The sequence below is a fragment of the Poeciliopsis prolifica genome, unplaced genomic scaffold (genome assembly GCF_027474105.1).
Source record: "Poeciliopsis prolifica strain line A6 unplaced genomic scaffold, Auburn_PproV2 SCAFFOLD049, whole genome shotgun sequence".
Taxonomy (NCBI): domain Eukaryota; kingdom Metazoa; phylum Chordata; class Actinopteri; order Cyprinodontiformes; family Poeciliidae; genus Poeciliopsis; species Poeciliopsis prolifica.
In genome coordinates, this window is record NW_026562424.1 from 1,794,595 (window position 1) to 1,810,128 (window position 15,534).

The 15,534-nt window shown below is 38.3% G+C and overlaps 1 long non-coding RNA gene across 2 annotated transcripts; it reads right to left on the minus strand.

Annotated features, from left to right (window-relative positions):
• LOC129377804 (uncharacterized) lies at window positions 1-15,025 on the minus strand. Of its 2 annotated transcripts, none has more exons than XR_008607974.1 (3): window positions 14,747-15,025; window positions 14,515-14,626; window positions 1-321 (listed from the first exon to the last, which is right to left on the minus strand). It is a non-coding gene; the product is annotated as an uncharacterized LOC129377804 (long non-coding RNA). The 2 variants fall into 2 exon arrangements; XR_008607975.1 differs by having other exon boundaries at window positions 14,515-14,629.
• Between the last annotated feature and the right edge of the window lie 509 nt (window positions 15,026-15,534).

Consider the following 15,534-nt stretch of genomic DNA (forward strand, 5'->3'; position numbering starts at 1 on the left):
TTAGTTTAGCAAAAACTTCAATTTTTATTGAAAAAGATAAAAATCAAAATCTCAGAGGGACTGAAAAAATGTTCAGTATTATTTAATTCTAATGTTTCAACAGATTATCGATGAGTTTTATCAATACATTCTGGCACAACCTTTCAGAGCATTTATTGCTCTGATTTGTGCCAGAATGACGGTGGGTTTGTGTTAAGCAACGCGCAGCGGCGTCTTCCCTCTGCAGACGTGTTTCATATTTATGGCGGCTCGTCCAGGAAGTGACAGATGGCTCTTCCTCACAGCTTTTCCTTCGCATGCCTGACAGAAAACACGTCGCTGCTGCTGGGAAAACACAGGAAGCAGAACATGCAGCACAACCAAACACAAACCATCAGTTTCATTTTAGACTTTTCTCATTTTAGACGGACTGGAAACTCATTTTGCAAAGAAATAAAGAGCTAAGGTGAATCAGTGAGTCCGTTTTCCGTCCCTGGTGAGCGGATGTGGAGTATTTTTGGTTTTCTTTTAATAACTGGTGGTTTAGAGGAGATCCGTTGCTGGCAGACCGGTGCGTCTCTGACGCTGGTCGTGATGCAAAAGCCCCAGCGGATCCTAAATGAGCGATCCAGCATCTTTCAGCAGCAGAAACTCACTGCAGGGTTGCCAGGTTGGACGGGTTTCCACCCAATCGGGCTGTTAAGATTGACGCGGCTTTTCAAAAATGTTTGGCGGGTTTTAGAAAGTGTTGATTGGAAAATTCTGTCAAAATAGTATGACAGAGTATAAATAGTAAAAATCGAGTTTAAATTCATAATTTGAGAATAAAGTGGTTTAAGTCAAAATAATGCATCAATAAATTTGAAGTATTGTGAGAAAAAAGTTGAATGAGAATAAAATCAAAATAATCTCTGAAATTGTAACATCATGAGAATAAAGTTATGCAAGAATAGTGTTGAAATATTGCAAGAAAAAAGTCATAAAATGACCATTTCATTCCGATAATATTGTGACATTCCCTAAATGCCATAATTGGACGACAGCGCCGGGCATTCTGGGTAAATACAACCAAAGCTAACGTGCTAGCCTAGCACTAGCAGCAGAAATGGCTGGTGGTCATTAGCCACAGACTACAGAGAAATTAGTTGGGAGGATTTCCTGTTGTGTTTGGGCTCGCAGTTATTAATAACAGATTAATAAGTGAATGTTTCTTCTTTTGCAGTTTCAGGTCTTTTCTCTGTTCACTCACTCAGAGGCCGGATCTTCTCGTTGCCATTTTTCTTTTAAGATAAGACGAGCAATTAATGAGTCGAGTCCCAGAGCCGCAATTACTGAGCATCAATCAGTCCAGGCGCCGCTCGCCCTCAGCAACATGGCTGCTTATGTGATGATGCCCTCCTAATGTCATCACGTCCAGGAACTGTGTAATATGTGGTGATAAATTTATTTTCTGCGTATCGAGTGAAGGAGGCAGTCAGCCAAGCGAACATGCTTTCCCTACACGGTTCTGTTTTTACATCAATTCTTGCAGAAAAATTCTTGCTTCTTTAACTTTTCCACTTTGTAACCATGAACTTCTATGGAGCGAAATTGGTGCCCAGATGTTTGTTGAAACCTTGAGTTTGAAAAGAAGTTTTAAAAAATGTATATTTTCAGTTTACATTTTTTCTAAAACTTTTATTTCAGTTCCAAATCTTTTTTTAAGTTTGTAAATGATAAAATCTCTTCAGTAACGTAACAAACCCCCTGCTGTGTAAAATTAAAATGGAAAGTGAGATAAATGTGTCCGGATTCTCTAAACATAAATTATAATCATGTATTCAGAATCTGATGAAACTGTTTCTCCTTAACTTCCTGTCTTTTCCCCCCCGACGCTCCTGAAACCCAAACGAATCTCCCAAACAACCTTTAGTGGGTTTGACGTCGACGCAGACGCGTTCATGTGAGCAGGTTGTGTCGTCCCCAGGAGGGAAACAAGGCGGTGCAAAGCATGATGGGAAAGAGACAAAGAGAGGGAAGGTGGCACAGCAAGACGACGGCTGATTTACCACAAGCATTTCAAATTAAAGTCACGGTCAGAAAGCAGATGCACCAGAATAACCTGAACTGATCAGGAACTGAGATCAGATGTGATTATACACTGAAAAACATTTCTGTTGGAATAAAAGGCCGTAAATCTGCAGCTGCACTCTAAACATGAAAATGTTGAAGGCAGAAAGCAAAACTCTGGAGTCACAGACCTGCCCTGATGAGACGGATCAGAAAAAAACTGCAGAGTCATGATTATTATTTTCTGATATTTATGCAAGAAAACAATTAACTGCATTTCAAACAAAATTTCATATTAAATCTTTAGTTTGAAGCCAAATAATTGGCATGCTAACTAAGTTCAAAGCTAAATATTTACTAACTAGCAGAAATGGCTCATGGTCATTAGCCACAGACTAAAGAGAAATTAGTTGACCTAGAACCTAGCTTACTAAATAAGCTAGGTTCTTTAGCGAGCTAACTATATTGGCTACATATTTAGCCGGCTAACTAAATACTTCATTTGAAGCTAAATTTTAGTTCAAAGCTAAATATTTAGCTTACTAACAAACTATTTAGCTCCAAACTAAATATTGAGTTAAATATTTAGCTGGTGAAGTTGGGACTTTGGACACTTTACTGATCCAGTGGCGTTTAGAGAAATTTCCTCCTGATTGCTGCAAATTGGATACAATCTTCTGGTTTCTTTACAAAACCTTCCTTTCAGTTTGAATAATGAACTGATTCCTTGTCACCATTTTGAATCTGATTGTATTGATTATATCCCCGTAAATTAATTAGATGTTTTGTATTTGTTGTGACTCGGCGCCACATAAACTAACTGAACCGATTTGAATTAGACCCAACAGGCTACCTGAACCAGCAAATGAAGTTTCGTCTGCAACATTTTCCACCTTTAATCAAAATCATGTTGCGCTCGGTGTGATTTTGCTCAGTGGCGATGATTTCAGCCGATAATGAGGAGGCTGATGGCAGAAACGGCGCGGCGGGGCGCCTCCACATCAGCCTGAAGACGCTCATGAAGGCAGCATGAAAACACAATTATCAGATTTCCTGAACTGTCCTGGGCTAATCAGCGGAGCGGCTCAGATTAACGGCTGGGATTAAAACCAGCCAACACGGGAGACAAGAAAACATTATTATGGGAAATGCTAATGTAGCATGTTGCTTCTTTCACTCATGTTAGAAAAAAGAACACATTTCCAAAAGTATTCATACCCACTCATTTAAAACACTTTTTAACATTTTATTCTTCTTGTAACTTAGATTTAATTTTAATTGTTGTGCAAAAATGTAAAGTGCAGGATGCAGTTTGTAAAGTTACACAGTTAAAAATGAACAGTAATATCTCGCCTTATTTAACCCAAAATAAGAGGGAGAGTTTCAAACTAGCTTATCTTGCTAACTAAATACTTTGCTTGGATTTATAGCAATATGAATCCAAGCTAACTAGTTATAGATTTAACTAGTTAGTTTACCATTTAGTTTGTAAACTTCCAGGCTGAATATTTACCAACTTTAGCTAAAAGTTAGTTTGCCATCTATTCAAACTAAATGGTTACTTAACTAAATCCTAAGAGCAGCTGGAGGAAACCGACCGTCCAGAGGGCCAACCACCCCGAACATGCAGCCTGAGACATTATAGACGCTTACGTCAAGGCAGATTCATGGGTTACAATGGCCTAGTCAAAGTCCAGATCTTAGTCTGGGAATCAATGACGAGACCTACAACTTGCTGTTCTGAGGACACAAAGCAATCTGAGAGCTTATTTTGCTCAGAATGGACAAAAGTCAACATTTCCCAAAGTAAACGCCTGAAGAGGTGTGAATACTTTTCCAAGCAGATTTATGCGAAGCAGCAAGATGGCTGAACGTTTGGTCTTCGGCGGCTGCATGAATAAAACACGCGGCTGCGTCTGAGTGGATGAGGGAAAGCAGCAATTAGAGGACAAATGTTGATAAAGTGTGCAGCGATGCTATCAGGGAGAAAAGCTGAGCTGTAATTACGATGAAAGTTATCGGCTGTGTGTCTGTCAGAGCCGCCACGCCGCCGCCGCCTTATCATCGCAGCAGTCAGGGAACGAATCTGAGCCGGGCAGAAATGAGTCTCACAGCAGACAATACCTCTGATTACCTTCATCACGCCGCTCCCATCACGCCGCCGCCGCGGCGCAGGGCAGACGACACGTTCCGGGCGCATTCAGTTTGCTGCTACGCAACCAGATCCAGTTTTCACCTTATCGCTGCTGCTTCATGAGGCTTGAACGGGACAGACAAATCACTTTCCACATGGTTTTATATGTCCATTTGAGTTTCCACTGACTCTAAAAACAGCCAAACTCTTAAAACAACAGATCTAGCTTTTGCTTTTTGGTGTCTGGAAAATGAGCCGTTCCAAAAACCTCTCAAATGTTGAGTCACAATTGATGGGCACTGCACAGTTACCTAGCAACCCCAGCCCCGTCTGTTACCTAGCAACCCATTAGTTCTGCAAGAGGAACTCCAGCACATTTGGTCAGCTGGATTTACTGCGCTCTACCATGACTAGTATTACAGACATCCTAACAAGAAATAAAAAATACAAAACTTACAAAAAAAGAAAACAAGAATAGTCATAATAAAGTCGCAGTCGCACGGCTTTATTCTCGTAATTCTTTTTTTTCTTAACTTGGCTAATACTCTCTCACACAGTACAATGGCTGCTGGAAAAGACAAAGTGTTTCGTTGTCTTATCCAGAAACCACTTGGTGCAATCTTGTTTTTTTGGAGGCTCAACTTCTGCTTTTCAAAGATGTATGAATGTATAATGGCGCAACTGTTTGAAGCCATTTCCAAGTGTGAGTTGGAGGGGGCGTGGCCAGCAGCTTATAGTTGGAGGGGGCGTGGCCAGCAGCTTATAGTTGGAGGGGGCGTGGCCAATAACTGCTTATAGTTGGAGGGGGCGTGGCCAGCAGCTTATAGTTGGAGGGGGCGTGGCCAATAACTGCTTATAGTTGGAGGGGGCGTGACCAACGGCAGCTTATAGTTGGAGGGGGCGTGGCCAACAGCAGCTTATAGTTGGAGGGGGCGTGGCCAATAACAGCTTATAGTTGGAGGGGGCGTGGCCAGCAGCAGCTTATAGTTGGAGGGGGCGTGACCAACGGCAGCTTATAGTTGGAGAGGGCGTGGCCAATAACTGCTTATAGTTGGAGAGGGCGTGGCCAATAACTGCTTATAGTTGGAGAGGGCGTGGCCAGCAGCAGCTTATTTGAATTTAAGGTGACAGGACGCCCTAAAACAGCTCAAAATAAGCAGAATAATCTTGTGCAAAAACAGCTCATGAATATGCTTTGTATAGACCATTGATCTATCCCAACATGCTTAATGAAAGAGGATTGGGTCACTTTTAGGTTTCTGCTGGTGGTTGTCCGAACTCCAGTGTCTGCCCTGGCGTTTCTTTAGACAGATGTGTGCTAGCTGCGCCGAGGCTCCAGTGGGAGAACTCAAACAGGCCAAAGTACTTTACGAATGATTAAAGTTTAAACTGCTTCCTGTCGGGCTGCAAACTGGCTTTTAAAAACACGCTCACGCTCTGGGAAATCCAATCAAACGAAGCACCATCAGCGTTGCGTAACGAGCTGAAAACAGAACGATTGTGACTGAATCACGGGGATGTGAACCTAAAAAGCAGAGGGAGTCGCTTCTGCAGAAGCTGCTGTGGTTTATATTTCCATTCTGCTCTCTGCAGGATTCTCAGGTTGCATTTTTCTGGCCCCCTGGGATCCGAATGTACGGCCAGATCGAAAACAGATTGCAGTAGGTGGAGTTGCATCTCTTTCCAAACTCTTCTTCTCATGTAACTGGCAGCCTGGACAACTTATGCAATCAATAGGTGAAAGGTTTTGTTCTCATTGTTCTCCTGTAGAGGAGAAAATTCCAGGCAGGATATTATATAAACACACAGCATGATGAATACAGGACTTTGTCACAGCATTTTTATTATGGATGTTTTTCCTCACAGATTTGTTTTTTTTTTGTTGTTGTCAAATTTAAAGGTTTTATTTCCACAAACATATTTTAAATCCAAATAGTTCCAAACACGTGATAAAACAATAATTCCCTCCGTGTTAAACCATGAATTGCATTGAAGTAGCAATCTGATTGCTGCTTCTTAAATCAATAAATCAGTTCTCTGTCTGACATAGATCTGAAACAGCAACACATCAGTCTCACCTAAACATTTAAAGTGCAGTTAAATGCTAAATCAAAATTTATTTTGCAGATAAACTTTATAAATTGGTTCCTAAGAGCCAATTTCTAGAGTGCAAATGTTGATTTGTTTAGTTCTGTAATATTTCATCTAAAATCAAATCAGTTATCGCCATAAATGTCTCCAAAAACACAGGAAACACGTGATGGAATCGTGACTTTAGCTAAAAATCCTGAAGGAACTTATTATGATCTTAAGCCTTTTTAAAAGACATGAAGGTTTTGTAGTGGCCTAGTCAAAGTCCAGACATAAACCTGCCACTGGCTTAAGGAGGCGATTACTTATCCACATAAAAACCAGGTCGTTTAGAATTTTTCTTATTTAATAAATAAATCAACAAACTTCACTCTGAATTTCTTCAGGTTAATAGGAAAAAAACTATTTAATGTTAAAGGAATTTAATGAACGATAAAGACATCCGATTCCATGAGGATGACGGTTTGATTAAGGAAGCTGTTTTTCTTCACAAACATTACATCCCTCATTTTAGCTCCACTTTCAAAACAACAAAAACCCTTTAGAAAATCTCGTCACGCTGAGATAATTACACCAATAAACTCGCTGCTCTGCAAACTGAACTTGGAGAAAGTGGGATTTAGGATTAAAGCTTTTAGGGCAATTTTCTAGCATATCTGATTGGTTCTCAGCAGTGGACATTGGCTGCAGCAGTGGCGTCTTCTGTAATGAACCTCCATATGCTACATGTCTGTTGAGAAACGCGCTTCCCTGCAGGGAGAGATTCTTCAAAAAAATGCTTTCTTTGTTTGTTTTTGAAGAGTTCAGGGAAATAGTTTGGTTTCACTTTCCATATTTGTATGTAAAGATACATAAATTATGTATCTTTACTACATGTTTTAGCCTGATTAAGAATAAAAAAATGAATAAAATTGTATCGTTCTTGGTTTGCAGGTAGGGCCACAAATTTCCCTGGGGCTCTTTGGATACCATTGATGCAGGTAGCTAACAGCAGCTAACAGTTTTTAAACACATTCAGTCAAAAGTTGCTGAGGCTAACATGAAGCATAAGAACATCTGGATTAAGGGAAACTGAACCGTTAAATCAGAAACAACTGTTGAAACAAGCTAATGTGATCGGCGCCTGTGTTCCTGTTTACTATGTTCGCTAGAGCTAACGCCATTAGCAGAAGCTAACGTAAACTCAAAATAAATTATAGACATTTAATGAGACAACACACCATTCTGATATATTTGAGAAATATTTTGATCCCGGTGCTAACCGCAAATAGCTTGAATTAGCTCCTCACTGCTAACGGTCTCCGTCTGTGTTAGCATTTTCTAGCCGTAGCGGCACAAACACCGTGCTGCTATGGCTTTCGGCCGATTCTTCATCCGTTTGGTCCTTATTTTCATTCCTCTCGTCAGTTCTGCAGTCTAAACGCGCTCCAGTTCAAATTGAAAGAACTAAACTTTACTTATTTCGCAAAAATTATTTTTGTGGCTGGACCAAACTAGCACTGTAGTGATTAGCATGCATAATTTACCCAGGATGCATTGCAGCGTAAGCGACATGGCACCGTTATTTACGAGACTTGTTAATTCTTATTGTAGCATTTTCTGGATCAAACGTTTTAGCATTAAGGTGCAAGTTTACTGTTGTAATTTTTTATTCAATTTGCGAATGAAAAAAGTTTCTGTGCTGCTAATTAATGGAACTGTTATTAAACTACAAAAATGGCTGAATTGATACACAGCAGGTTCATTTAAAGGTTTTTTTATGTACATTTTGGTGTCAGAAACAGCAAAATTGCTCTGTAAATGTTATAAATTTTACATTAAAAAACAATTTACAAAATATTTTGGATTAGTTTTTGTTGTGCTGCTTACAGAGGATCAATCCTGCTTTTAATAATCTGAAAATGTATTAATTTGACTTATTTACATTTGTGTGAGTCGTTATTTGCCTCTGTTTAATTAACAAAGCTTCCTGCTGTTGAAAGCTTTTCTCCTCCTGTTTCTTCTCAGTAATTAACTGGCTGCACTATGACTTTGAAAATAACTATTTCTTTGGTATTGTTTTAAACAAATACTTTGTTTTCACCTCTGCCAGGAATTATAAACGTCATTTAATCTGATCAAAGTGAATTAATCAAAGTGTATTTGTCAGTCCACCTATATTATAAATGTGTTTGCTTTGATGATGTGTTGAAACTAAGCTGAGCTGAATTAATTATATTAAATAATGTGTGCTAGTCTGTATTTTCACAATTGAATGATCTACATTTTCTTCTTTTCTATGCAGCTTTGACTAAAATAAGTCGTCACTTCATTTCCTCTTCTATCACCGACACAAAGCGTTCAGATTGGCACATTTAGCAGCATGAAAAACGTCCTCTGAGCTGCCGGGTTTGCAGAGCATCTCATCTTTTTTCATGATGCATTATCTTTGACAGCGAGTGGAAGCTCTCTCTGCAGGCCTCCTGCTCACTTCCTCAAATCATTGTTGCTCCACTGTTTTTATTTTTTAACGACAGAACATGCAGTCATATCCTGTCACCAGCCAAGCTGTTTAATTGAGATTACCCAGGCAACAGAAGCGCATGCATCTCCACCAGATGCAATAAAAACTAAAAACACTTGACACTGCGAGGAACTTGTTGTAATCACTTCGGCAACACGGTGAAACTTCTAGGCTTTTTTGATTTTTCTTTTCTTTCATTCATGGTGGCGAGTGGAGGATGAGTCAGTCGGTCGCGACGCCAAAACGCTGCAGAAATACGTTTGAATGTTTTCACCTCATGTTTATTTCCAGACACATCCGAGTCCGTCTCCTTCTCTGAGCCGCGGGGCTGCAAGGCTCGCAAGAAACTCAAAATGTTGTGGCATCAATGCAGACGAGGGCTGCAACTAAAGATGATTCCAGTAATCGATTGTTCTGCCGATTAATCGATTGTTCTGCCGATTAATCGATTGTTCTAACAAATCTGAATTACAAACACTTAGCCAGCAAGCTAAATATTTATCTTACTTGCTAAATATTTAGTTTCCAAACTAAATGTATAGCTTGAAAACTAAATATTTAACTTGCTTATTAAATGTTACTAAATGATTAATATTTAGTGAACATATCCAGCTTTCTAACTAAAATGTAGTTAGTAAGCTAATTAAATTAAATATTCAATATGTAAACAAAACGTATAATTAATTATAATCAAATGTTTAAATATTCAATTTACTTAATAAATATTTCATAAGTCTATCTAGTTTTCTAACTAACATTTTGTTATGAAGTTAAAATATTTAATATGCAAATACTTAATTAGCTTGTTAATTAAATATTTAATAATCAATATAAATATTGCATATTGCTGCTAACAGTTACACTAAACCATGTTCAATATTTAGTTTGAAACTGTGACATGTATAAATGAACTATTTTCCTTTGAACTTTCTATGAATGTTTAGTTTGAAAACTAAACATTTAGTTAGTAAGCCAGATATCTTGTTCACACTCAAATATTTTATTTAGTAAATATTTAGTAAGTCTATTTATCTTGCTAGCTAAAAATAGCTTGTAAACTAAATATTTAGCTTGCTAATGAAATATTTAGTTTGAATCTGACATCTGTAAGTGAATGTCGCCATTTTCTTCTTCCACTCAACATTCTATGAATGCAGAATTTGACCACAGGTTTCTTTGGCTGTGGTTCAGAGCAGAACATGTTCTATAAGAGATTTTAGGCCAATGTTTTGTAACTTTGTAACCTTAGTCGAGACATGATATGTTTGTCATATTACAATAAAGCGAGAAAAAAAAAGCATTTTAATTGAATAATTTCCCACTCTTTGAAAGTTGCTAACACATTGCTACAGAGATTTAAGATCAATGGAGGTGAAATGCAAAGACCAGCAGGGAAGAAAACACCTGAAGCTGTTTTTAGCTAACCCCCTGCTTGACTGTTTTCTCAATAATATAAAATCTATATCTCTCAGCAGGAGCAGTACATGCGCCTCAGACTAATCAGAAAACTGACTGCAGGGTGGTCACCCAACATGGCTGCTCTGGACACATCGATTGGGTATTTCAGACCCATAGCCAGCTGCGAAATGTCAGAGCTATTAGCGAAGGCAGCCTGAGCTCAAAGAAACCACATCCTGCTCGCTTTGTTTCTATTTATAAACTCAAAATGATTCATTTTCTAAATCATCAGGAGAACATTCAGAAAACGGATCAGACGTCTGTCTTCTCGCTGTACATCTTGTTCCTGGTGACAGAAACTCATTACTGCAGATTGAAAGTAAAGACACTTTGATTAAGAGGGATGTTAGCGTAGCGTAGCAGCTTTAATAATATCTGGATAATCTATACCAGAATCCAGCAGGGAGCCGTGCTGCTCACAAGCGCAGCAGCAAGAACATAATTGGTTTTAATTACTGGGTTTTGTTCTCCCTCCATATTGTTCTGTTGCATCACATTTGCTCTGGCTTTCCTCATCGTTCCTTTTTAGTCTCTGTCCTGCTATTATTTTAGTCTTTAAATAGTTTCATTCTGTGGTTCAGTTTGGGCTCCTTCTTCTTTTAACGTCATACAGTTGAATGAGTTAAGTTTCAGCTGCTCTCTGTTCAGCAGCTCCATTATAATAATGGGAAGAGAAACACACTTAGTTTTCTAATTACATACTTAGTTTAAAGCTAAATATTTAATTAGAAAACTAAATTCCCTGCAAAATATTTAGAAAACCAAATACTGAGCTCCAAACAAAATATTTAGCAAGTGACAAGATTTAGCTAGATGACAAGCTAACTTAATTATTTTGTTTGCTAAATATGTAGGTTACAAATACTAAATATATTTAGCTCATTATTTAACAAGATAAATATTTAGAATACTAGCTAAATATGTGGTTTGCAAATTAAATGTTTAGCTAGTTAGCAAGCTACATATTCAATATGAAGCTAAATATTTAGCTTGTGATATAAATATTTAGCCTGATAATTCATTTGATTATTTTGTACCTAAATAAGCTAAATAATTGCTGTTTTTTGTCCATCTGATGTCTTAATTTACATTTGTTGGCATAGCAACAGCAAGAAGATTGAAGGTTTCAATCCCAGCTCTGGATCTTCCTGCCTGGATTTTGCTTTTGCTGATTTTTCGTCCCAACATTAATTTGAACGGATGTCAAGAGTTTCTGAAGTGATCTCAAGTTGCCGCCATGTGAACACAGCAGCTCGTCTTCAGGCTCTGCATCGTTTTGAAGTTTCTCTGCAGCATCACAGCTTGCTGATGCGGCAGAACGTTGGTGGAGTCTCTCCTCAGGCTCCGGGCGTGAAGACACTGAAGCATGGCGGATGGCAGATGTTAGTGGGTGGCACACGCAGGTCTCATGACGGCACATGTTCAGGCTCCAAAACATGCAGGGAGAATTTCATTTCTGAGTCGTGCGAAACAAGAGGACCGGAGCGAAACGGTCCTGGATGACAGGAAAAATCTGAATTCACGCAGCAAAACAGAAATTAGAGGCAAAACCTCAGATAAACCTCTATGGATTTTATGTGATGGACCATCTGGTTGATTATTTCATCTACACATCCGATTTTTATCCTGACAGGTTCATCACAGAGCTGGAAAAATATTCACATTTCAAATAAAAATAGAATAATATGAACTTGTATTCCACCCCTCTACTTTGATACACTTGAATAAAAGCTATTTGTCCTCCGTTAATCCATTTAGATAAAGAAAGATATTATTCAAGGGGCAGTATTATGTGTTTTCAGGCACATAGTGACATTTTAAAACACAAGAAAGCAACTGTTACCTTCAGCTGAAATTATATACATATCAAAAATCACTTAAAGGAAATTTGAATTCCTGATTAACGTGTTGAAATTTCAGAACTTCTGCTCTTTCTGAAGCTCCGCCTCCAGGAAGTCGTCCCAACATGGCTCCTCTATTAACACTTTAATATTTTTACCAGCGTTGCTCTGAGCTGCAGCTGCTATAACGAGCTCAGCAACTGTTTGCTAATTGCTGCTGGCTAGTCTGAAGAAGCTGAGAGGGGGAGGAGCTACGCCTCGAAGGCGGTGCTAGGTCCAATCAGCTGAATGTAAAATACATAATATACTGCTCCTTTAAAGAAACAATGATTGCTCATCTTCTGTAATTAATATTAAATAGATCCTGTATTAAATACTAGCTTAGATGTTATATGTATGTAAGTGGATAAAGAGTGGGAACATTGGTAGATTTATACTTCCACCCATTCTATTGTGAAAAGCAAAAGTTTTGACATTTTGTTACATGCTGTAAATATTATTTATTATTATGATTTAAACATTTTTTGTGCATATAAAAAAAAAACAGATTTTAAATTAAATCTTAACACAAGTGCTCGGCTTTATGTGGGAAACTCTTCAGCAGGCTGTGATTTGTAATTCACGGTTTTATGGTGAGCCATCTTCCTGCTCCATAAACTATTTTTCTTTGTGCTGGAGACAAAAACGCCGTCTGCAGCACAAAGAGCAGCATATTTCTGCAGCACAAAATGACAACAACACATAGCGAAACATCGAGTCCTCGCCCAGCAGAGAATACGTGGGACGCCGTTTCTAAAATGAGACCCAGGATCTCACAGCTCCTCTAAATTAAGGAGAAAAACAGAAAGAGAGGAGGGAGAGGGATCATCTCCGTTGCTGCAGCAACCGTGGCAGACGACCACGCTCTGTCTGAGAGTTTATACGCCTCAACATTTCTCTTACATGCCACAAGGAAGAAAAAACTGCAATCTGAAAGGCGCCAACGCAGATGCAGGCTAAACATAGCTGCATTAAACCCAAGAGGATTTGATGCATGTAGCGCTTTGTTGCCACAAAAAACACGATTCCCTCGTTACAAATCCGCCGTTCCGTTCAACGTTTACAACTTTTCCTTACAAAATCATTCAGCTGTTTCCCAAAAAAAAGTATGAATAGAAGAATTAAAAATAAAACTACAGCCCCGCAAGCATTAATGAAGTGATTCATTCATCTGGAGGTGCAGAGGCAGGAAACTGGGTGACGCAGGAGGGTTAATATTGGACTCCCTGCGGTGCCAAAATAAGCAGAGAAGATGTGCAACGTGTGGGCGAAGATGATCAAAACTTCTGTTTCTATCAATACCAACACAAGTGTGGTGCAGTTTTAGAAAGTCTGGGAAGATGATGAGTTTTAAATAGAAATTCTTTGCTGCTACTAGCAACAAGGAGGGAAAAAACTGAGGACAACAAAATAAAATAAAATAGATGAAAACATGAAAATTCTGCCAAGAAGAATGAATATGAGAGCTTTTTCAAGAGGACAAAGCAGAAGATGAAATGCTTCACAAATAATCCTTGGGCTTCATTAAAAATATGTTAACTTTAAGAAAACAAAATGCAAGAAATAATACTTCAAAAATCAAACTAAACGAGAAGCATGTTGCTTCCTTTAAACAAGAATGGCTGCACACTTTACACTGATCCAGAAAAAGTATTAAAATAAATTAATTTTTGTTACAATTATAAAATATTATATACCCAGTTAAATATCCAGCTTGGTAACTTTATAAATGAATGGAAAAATATGGCAAAAATATAACTCTGAAAAATAGACACCCTTTTTTCTGCTAACAGGCTGCAAACCCAAATTACTGCTGTTAATTCTTGTTTGTGTAACTTTACAAACAGCATCACATTATTTTTATTTCTGCTTGAGTAGAAATAGGCTGAAATAAATCTACTTTAAATTAAGTAACATTTTTGCTACTCTAGCCACATCTGGTTTCTTTGCGTTTGAAAAGTCAGAAATTTAGAAAGAAATGTACAAATGTTGAGATTAGTTCCAGAAACTTTCAAGAAAAAATTTGCAAAAGTTGAAAATTTCAGATTTTTTTTCGAGCAAACATTCAAATTTTGGAGATCAGAAATGTTCTTTCTTTCTAGAAAATTTCTGACATGAATTGCGAAATTTTAGAAATTCCCAAATTTTCCACTTTTGAAACTACAAAATTATTTTTTTCTTTAAAAGTTCTCAGATTAATCTCAAATTTTCTGAGTTTTTTTTTTTTTGCAGAAATCTACTCATTTTTCTATCAGCACCAGCTAATAGAAACATATAACTTTAAATTTAACTTACATTTTACATTATTTAACGGCCTTCCTGTTAGACCTGAATTATTTAATCCGAAATGTTTTTGCTTTTGTCACATAGAAGATAATGTTCCTCCATTTCTGACTCTTCCCCCTGAAGCCTCCCATCACCTCGTGTTGCCTCATCAGCGGCGGCTCGCAGCGGGGATTTCACAGCTGTTTCCACTGGAACCGCCTCTCCTGGACCACCAGCCGCAGGCTTAACGTCCAGCTTTCTCCGTTACTGCTGGGAAGCAATTAGGTTTTAGCTGGCAGTCATATAAAAGCTGCGGCTAAGAAATAATCCAGCAGCAGCGATTCGGGTCACTTCCGCCCGATCAGATGAACGTGACTCTGGCGTTACCTGACATGGCGGTCCCGTTGTCGCAGGTGACAATCTTGACACATAACTGGCGGTGAAATGAAATCTCTGAGTTGTGAAATCTGCTGTATCACTTTTGACTCCACATAAGCAGAACATTGCCACCAGGCTGCAGTAGATAAAGGCAGAGATATGAGAAAAGACACTAACATGAAGTGTCATGGCTGACCTTTCCTTCCTCTGCCACTGTCTGAACCCATTAGCTTTGCTAACACACCAGCGCTCCGCTACCGCTCTCCAAACCCGTCAGAACTTTTTCTATCTTCGGTACCGATTTTTAATCTTACCCTGTAAATAATTAACAGGATTAATTTGGGTTATTTAGATTATAAAATTTGTAAAAAATGGCAGTTAATTTTTCAAATTAATATTTTACTCTGGTTTCAAACTATTTAGTTAGCTAGCTAAATATTTCGCTTGTCAATTAAACAGTTGCAAGCTAATTATTTAGCTTCAAACTAGTTAGCAGCCAGAATTTTAGTTTGACTTTAAATATTTATTCCAGGGATAAATATCTACACAGCTATGGGCTGAATATTTAGCCAACATGCAAATTAACTTGCCGATAACCGGAAGTGGAGTACCCACATAAAAGCTATTTTCCACATTTCTATATAGCTTTTATATGCTTTCAAATTGCTTTTTTTTAAACATTTCAGCTTAAAGGCCGAGTCTTTTAAAGGCAATACAGACATTTACCAAAAATCAGCAGCGATGCATCACCAATGATTGTTGGCCCAGCTTTTATGTTAATAGTTCACTTCCGCTTG